Consider the following 6,369-nt stretch of genomic DNA (forward strand, 5'->3'; position numbering starts at 1 on the left):
AATTTTATCCCACTGGGAGAGGAATTTTGAGTAGTGTGATCCTACTGGACCATATGGAACTCCATGTCCATGCTATGGTTCCCACACAGCATAGGAAAAAGGGATCAGATCAATCCATCCAGCATTAAACTGCTACTTTTTAAAGCCAAAATGCCCCTCTTGGAATGATGGCTCATATTCTATATATAAATATACATATTTGATTAATAGTTGACTGGTGTGGATCATTTCACAGCATGAAAAGTCAAAGCTCTTACAGAATTTCTGCTTAAAATTGTGAATAAAACCTTCATCTTCTCTTAATATACATTGATCTACAAAATTACAGCATGCCTAAAACAGCTATGCACAATCAAAATAACGTAGCTAATTTCTTAGAATATTTCTTGATTTTCTCCTGTTAATTTACTAGGGGAATATAAAACTTTCAAAACACTTGCTTCTGCAACCATTTCAACACCCTATTTATAGGGTTAAACAGAAAAATAAACTTGACATTTGTACACCTTCATAAGTTGCACAGCATTCTGGCTACTACTATTTTGATTTAATTACTCCTATTTATGCTGCAAACCACCAACAGTGAAAATTATGAATCACATAATTGATTCTAAAATTCAGAATTGGCTCAAATTCAGGTATACAAGCTAACCATTTATTTGTGTATTCAGATTAGTAAAAAAAGCAACAAAATCAAAACCAAAAAAAGCCCCAACTGATCCCCTTTTCTCTTGAATTTTGAAGTGATTGCAAATCAACCCAGATTCCAGCAGTAAATCATTTTTGTGTACTGTGTTCCTGTCACCATACAGACAATAGCTGAAAGAGGCACCATGCAAAGAATTTTCTCAGACTGACAGTATTTTTTTAAGCCTGGGTTTTCTCAAGAATAAAAGCCAGTATCAAACTGAATGTTTACATTGTAATATCATATACAGTCCTGCACATTAAAATTGGAGGTCTGGATTTCACGTGAGATACACATCATGGTAGACACTAATCAAAATGCCGGGGGAAAAAAAATAAATCAAAATGTCCATGTGTTTCCAGGACAGTTCAAATTCTTGAAAAATTCTTGTCTTGCTAGCACTTGGCCTTGCTAACAATATCTGCTAAATTAATTTCTACACAGGCAGACAAATTTTTTTTGCCTTCTCTAATGCATATTTCTCCTTTAATGTGCTGCTACTGGTGAGTAGCTGTCACTGTTCTCTTGCATTGGGGCTCCTGTCTCAGTCCAGTCATGCTGACAGTGGGGTTTTTACACACAGATTTTGAAAATGTTATTGAATTATTTGGCCAGGGATGTTTTTGGGCTTCAAATACCCTGTCAAACATCTTAAGTAAGCTGAGTGACACCTAAACATCATTTTCTCATGCACATGCAGTAAGAATTATTCTTACTGACTTATGCTGTAGATGATAAGAGTTCTGTCACCTCAACCTCACTTCTTTTTGCTACACAGAGGCTTTAAAACACACATTCTTAGTAAGATGCTAAATTTGCTGTATGTTGCATGTTTCTCTATACTTAAGCCATGTTCTATCTTTGACAAGAATATTCTAAAGAGCTTTGCTCAAGACTTAAATACTCTAAACAGCAGAAATGTGAGATTTTTGCTGAGTACCTTCTCCCTCCTAAATGTCAAATACAACATAAAGTGTGCTGGGAGGGGAAGACTGAGAAGGAGGAAAATAATTATGCTGTGCAGCTTGGAAGGCTGCTACATGTCACAGCTAAGGATTTTTTAGACCCATGAGAAAAGTTGCTGAGCCCTGTACTCTCAGATAATTTTGTGAGATGTGTATTCCTGTGTGCTGTACTGCTGCATGGTCTTCTGATATCTGTAGAGTTGAGGCATTGTGAAATATTCTCGTGGGCAAGGGCAGAGTTTCCTGCGCTGAAAAGCCAATTTCCTTGCTAATTCAGTAGGCCTTTGTGATCTTCCAGAAAGCCAGAAAAAAGAAAAGACTGCAAACATGCAACAGGTCTGGGGCACCATTAGAGAAAACGAAGGATGGACAGACAGCAGCAGAAGGAAGGATGGAATGGCCAATACTGTGCTGCACCCCTAAAAAATTAGAAGGTTGTATTCTATTTCATTGTCTCCCAGAGGAGAAGCTCCATTCACTCCCACACATACACAGAGGACTCTGCAGTTCAAGCTCTAGTTTTGCCAGGGGAGAAACCCCAAAGTAAGGGCTGCCTCCTGTCTGTTCCTATCAACATTTGAAACCACAAATCACTGAGTTCAGTACATTTTTCTTGTGCTAGAAATGTGGCCATGTCAGTCTGCCCAGCCTGCATGCAGCACACATAAATGCTATCCTGACATGTTTCCTCTCTTTATTAAATGTAAGGACTACAATTTACACCTGTGGCAGGAGATACAGGAAAGCCCTAAGGCTGGAAAATGGGTAAACTGAACGATATCAAAAAGTTTACAGCCCAATTTCCAAAAGATTTCTAAAGGCCAAAAGGTTCAAATGGACTGCATGAGGAACCATCACTTGTTTTTAAGTAGTGATTAGAACAAGAAGGCAACTTCTCCCATTGATGTCAGTGCACAGAAAGTAATGCTGTCATGTAGAAAGAAGTCTCATCATTCATCCTTGTAGAGCACCAAGCCAGAGAAAGTTTTCCCTGTTCAAGTCTGTGGTCCTCCTGCATAAAACAGCACTGTGCTAATTATATCTTTTGAAGAGAAATAGAGAGAGAAAACCTTCAGCCTCTAACCACACAGATCCTCCTTCAACATTTCTAATATACTGAGTAAAAAAAAATAGGACCCCCAAAAGACCATAAGTTTATAAACAGCACAAATTGCATTTTGTCACAGATTAAGAGATTGGAGATTATAAAGTCACATTTGCTCGAGAAAACAGGGTCATTATCATGGAATTTTGATCATGAAGATAAACATTGGCACAGTCCTGATGTTTTTGCATGGTCCAAATCCTGATCATCTCCATTCACACCCAAAGCCTCCTAAGTAAGTTAGACTCCTTGCAAATCTTAGCAAGAATGAATCCTCTCAGAAGATATTAAAAAGACCAGTTCTCATGAGAGCTGGTGTTCAAATGGCAAAATGAATGCCTTCACAAGTTGAAAGACAAAGAGAAGAGCATCACTGAATGCCCAGGCTCATATGCTCCCATTGGACACAAATCTTCCCGATGGCACTCCCTCTCCAAATATGTAAGAACCAGACATGAAAGAGAGGATGGTTCTGTAAAAGACAGGAAGGTGACACATAACTTTGTCGGGGTAGGAAGACAGATTCTGCTTTCCTTCACTCTGAGAAGGGGCTGGGATGACTTTGCAACCCATCCTGAAGATTTCCTCTCACTCCCATCCTGAAGTGCAGCACCACAGTCCCAGACCAGCTGTAACCACTGTGCCAGCACAGAAAAAGGGTAGAAATACTCGAGAAAAGCTCCTTCAGAGTTCAAGAATCTGTGCTTGTGAACTCTTCACACTCGAGGAGCTGCTGCCTCTTGAGGGAAGGCAATTACACACTTTCTCACCTGGCAGTCTTCAGAATGAGCTGATATTTAGGCAGGCAGCACTGGCATGCACTGGGCAGGAGAGATAATTAGAGTCAGTTCCCACAAAGGGAAGGCTGCAGACAAGAAAGTTCCAGTGTGGAGCATTGTCAGGGCAGCCACCTCAGCTCCTTAAAGCTGACCCTCTACAGCAAGTCACCTCTTGTTCACCACTGCCTTGAGCTGTTCGGGTGATTTTCTGTCCTTGGCAGGCAGATTTATTTCTTTTCAGAGCTGATCTTTTACCAAACTCCTCTGTATTCACTGCAGGCTGTCTTTCTCTGATTCACTGACAGAATCACCTGCAGGTGACATCTTCATGCTGCACTCTTATGCCAAATTCTGTTCCTGTGATGATATGATAGTTATTTATGCTTAATGCACAGGTTTAAGTTGTGTCCTTTATCCACAAATCCATGCCCACATGCAGCCAGCAAATTATCAGGATATTTCCTTTGCAAAGAACCTTGATCTCAATTAAGATCATCGGTAAGAAAAGACTGGGGAAACAAACTATGAAGAAAACAATCAAAAACCCACACCAAATAATGCCACATAAAAAGGAAACAGCCAATAGAGTTTCCCCTTCCAAAAAAAGAAAAAATAATTCAAAGATGAACCTAGGTAACTTTATAATGGAATTAGCCTTAAATGGGCTTCATAAATAATAGTTCTCCACACAAATCCATACTATTCACAGCCTACCATTCCCAGCCCTCTTGCCTCCTAGTCTGTGATTCTGCTTCCCATTTTCTTACTGATAGATGCTCCAAGAAAAACTATTCATCAACAAAAGTAAGTTTCACTTAGCAACAGTTTCCAGGTGAGATTTGCCATCCAAACCCACTGCAGAGGCATTTCTTCGACTGAAACAAAGGAACATCGAACCTATTAAAACGCTTAATACAAAATCTGTTCAAAATACAACAATCTTTCTCTGTCCTAGCAACTACCACTCTCTTAGAAAAATTACTTACTGGGAAGACAAGCAGGAAAGTAATTTTGCATCGCAGAAGGCAAGAGAATATATTTACTGGACAGCATTTGTCAGACAACCTGGGAAAAAAAATACAGCTGTATGAGGAATCTGCAGCTCAGACAGGAAGATTCAGCTAAGCCTTGAAACAGGAGCACACAATGCTAAAAAGTTCCCAGAGGATCCTAAACTACCTGAGTGCTTCCCAGAATTCCCACACAAACACAGGAGAAATGTTTAAAATGGCAGAATGGAAGAAGGAAAGGGAAACAAACCCATGGGCACTGATGGAAACAGCTAGAGGGGGAAATGGTGAATTCAAGACCAAAGGGCTGGCAATAAGAACCAAAGATCTTTACATAATAATATGAGACAGGTGTGTGGGATGCAGGGTGCCTTTTTAACCCTACCAACCAGCTTTTGCATTTTTTTATCCTCTGCTCAAACAAATGTAAACATCCTAAGCTCCAGCACTGTAAAATTACAGCATGCATGACAAAAGATGGAGTAATAATCGTTGCATGCAAATATATTCAGGTAAATCTGACTGAATGCCAAGGAAAGATTTTGTGGTTGTTTCTAAAAACAGTTGTAACAATGGAAAAACATCACTGCAATGACCACAGCAGAGCTCATGCAATCATGAGAACCTCCTTACACCACTGTTCATGGTTAGAGTAGCACTGAAAGCGAAATTAATGGCTATGATGGCCATTACTGCTGTTCATCCAGCCTTGCCCTGCTGCAGGACTCCATTTATTTACACCAGACACAAAAAAAGGATTGGGATTACACAAAAACCTGGGTAATGCTGAAAACAATCTCATGACATTTATAGACTTTTCAGAGTATTTCTGTCCATGAAAAACACAAAAGACAGCTTTCTTTTAATTGCAAGTTCTTTTTGTTGATTTTTCTTTTTGCCATTTGTTTCAGTTTTGCTTTAATTTAGACAATAACCTGATTCTTTTTATTTTTTTTTTAAAACAGCAGTATAAGGAAGTTTTCTTTGACAAGCTCCAATTATATGCTTGGTAAGAGTTCTTCACAGTAGCACTTGAAATTCACTTTCATTCAAGACAAAAATGTCAAATTCATTTAATCACTGAAATAAGAAGTTCTTCTGTCTCTAGTTATTCTTTAATGAAATACTCCTACACTCCAGGTAGTTATCACAGAGAAGTAGAAATGTAGGAAAAAGATATTTTGGTGTAACACAGATGAAAATTTCAAATCAATATTAGTTTATGTCTTCTACCTGCAAGAGTATCTTTAGCCAACCTGGGGAAAAAAATTGCTACTTTCAACTTGGCTGCCATGGTAACATGAAATGGTCCAATTTATTGCAGTTATCACAAATGCTATTAATCCTGGGGATAACAATGGGTGGCAATGAGCCGTACTGAGGAGGATTATTTTCTTTTAAGTTTTGCTAAGGAATTTTGGGAGAAGTAGAATAACCAGTACTGAAGATGATGGCTGAATAAGGACATTGAAAAAATGAGTTAAAACTGAAGAGCTAAGCAATTTTTTTGTTCATATTCCTATTCTGAATAGCATCAATCACTGAAAAGTTGAGGCACAAGTCTGCTTGCTTTTGGTAGGGAGTAGCAAGTTGAGACTTCAGTAGGTTTTTTTGCTGCTTTAGTACAGTTGGAAACAATTTTCTGCATCTGTAAGTCTGGTTTCAAGCATAGTTTTACTTCCCATGAGAAAAAAATGAGACCTGTAGCTGTTCTGTCTTTTCTTTTTCCTCTTAAACTTTTAAAGAAAGAACATGCTGGTTTACATACCCTCTCCCACCATACCAGGGAACTTGACCACATGTCTTGGGATGAGAACCACAA

General features: G+C 38.8%; 1 long non-coding RNA gene across 2 annotated transcripts; it reads right to left on the reverse strand.

The window, feature by feature from the left end:
• Positions 1–203: 203 nt before the first annotated feature.
• Positions 204–4,898, reverse strand: LOC111941503 (uncharacterized). Of its 2 annotated transcripts, none has more exons than XR_002870066.2 (4): positions 4,717–4,898; positions 4,524–4,602; positions 4,252–4,412; positions 204–3,894 (listed from the first exon to the last, which is right to left on the reverse strand). It is a non-coding gene; the product is annotated as an uncharacterized LOC111941503 (long non-coding RNA). The 2 variants fall into 2 exon arrangements; XR_015285217.1 differs by having other exon boundaries at positions 1,448–3,894; positions 4,305–4,412; positions 4,717–4,836.
• Between the last annotated feature and the right edge of the window lie 1,471 nt (positions 4,899–6,369).

The sequence above is a fragment of the Cyanistes caeruleus genome, chromosome 3, assembly GCF_971803275.1.
Source record: "Cyanistes caeruleus chromosome 3, bCyaCae1.hap1.1, whole genome shotgun sequence".
NCBI lineage: Eukaryota > Metazoa > Chordata > Aves > Passeriformes > Paridae > Cyanistes > Cyanistes caeruleus.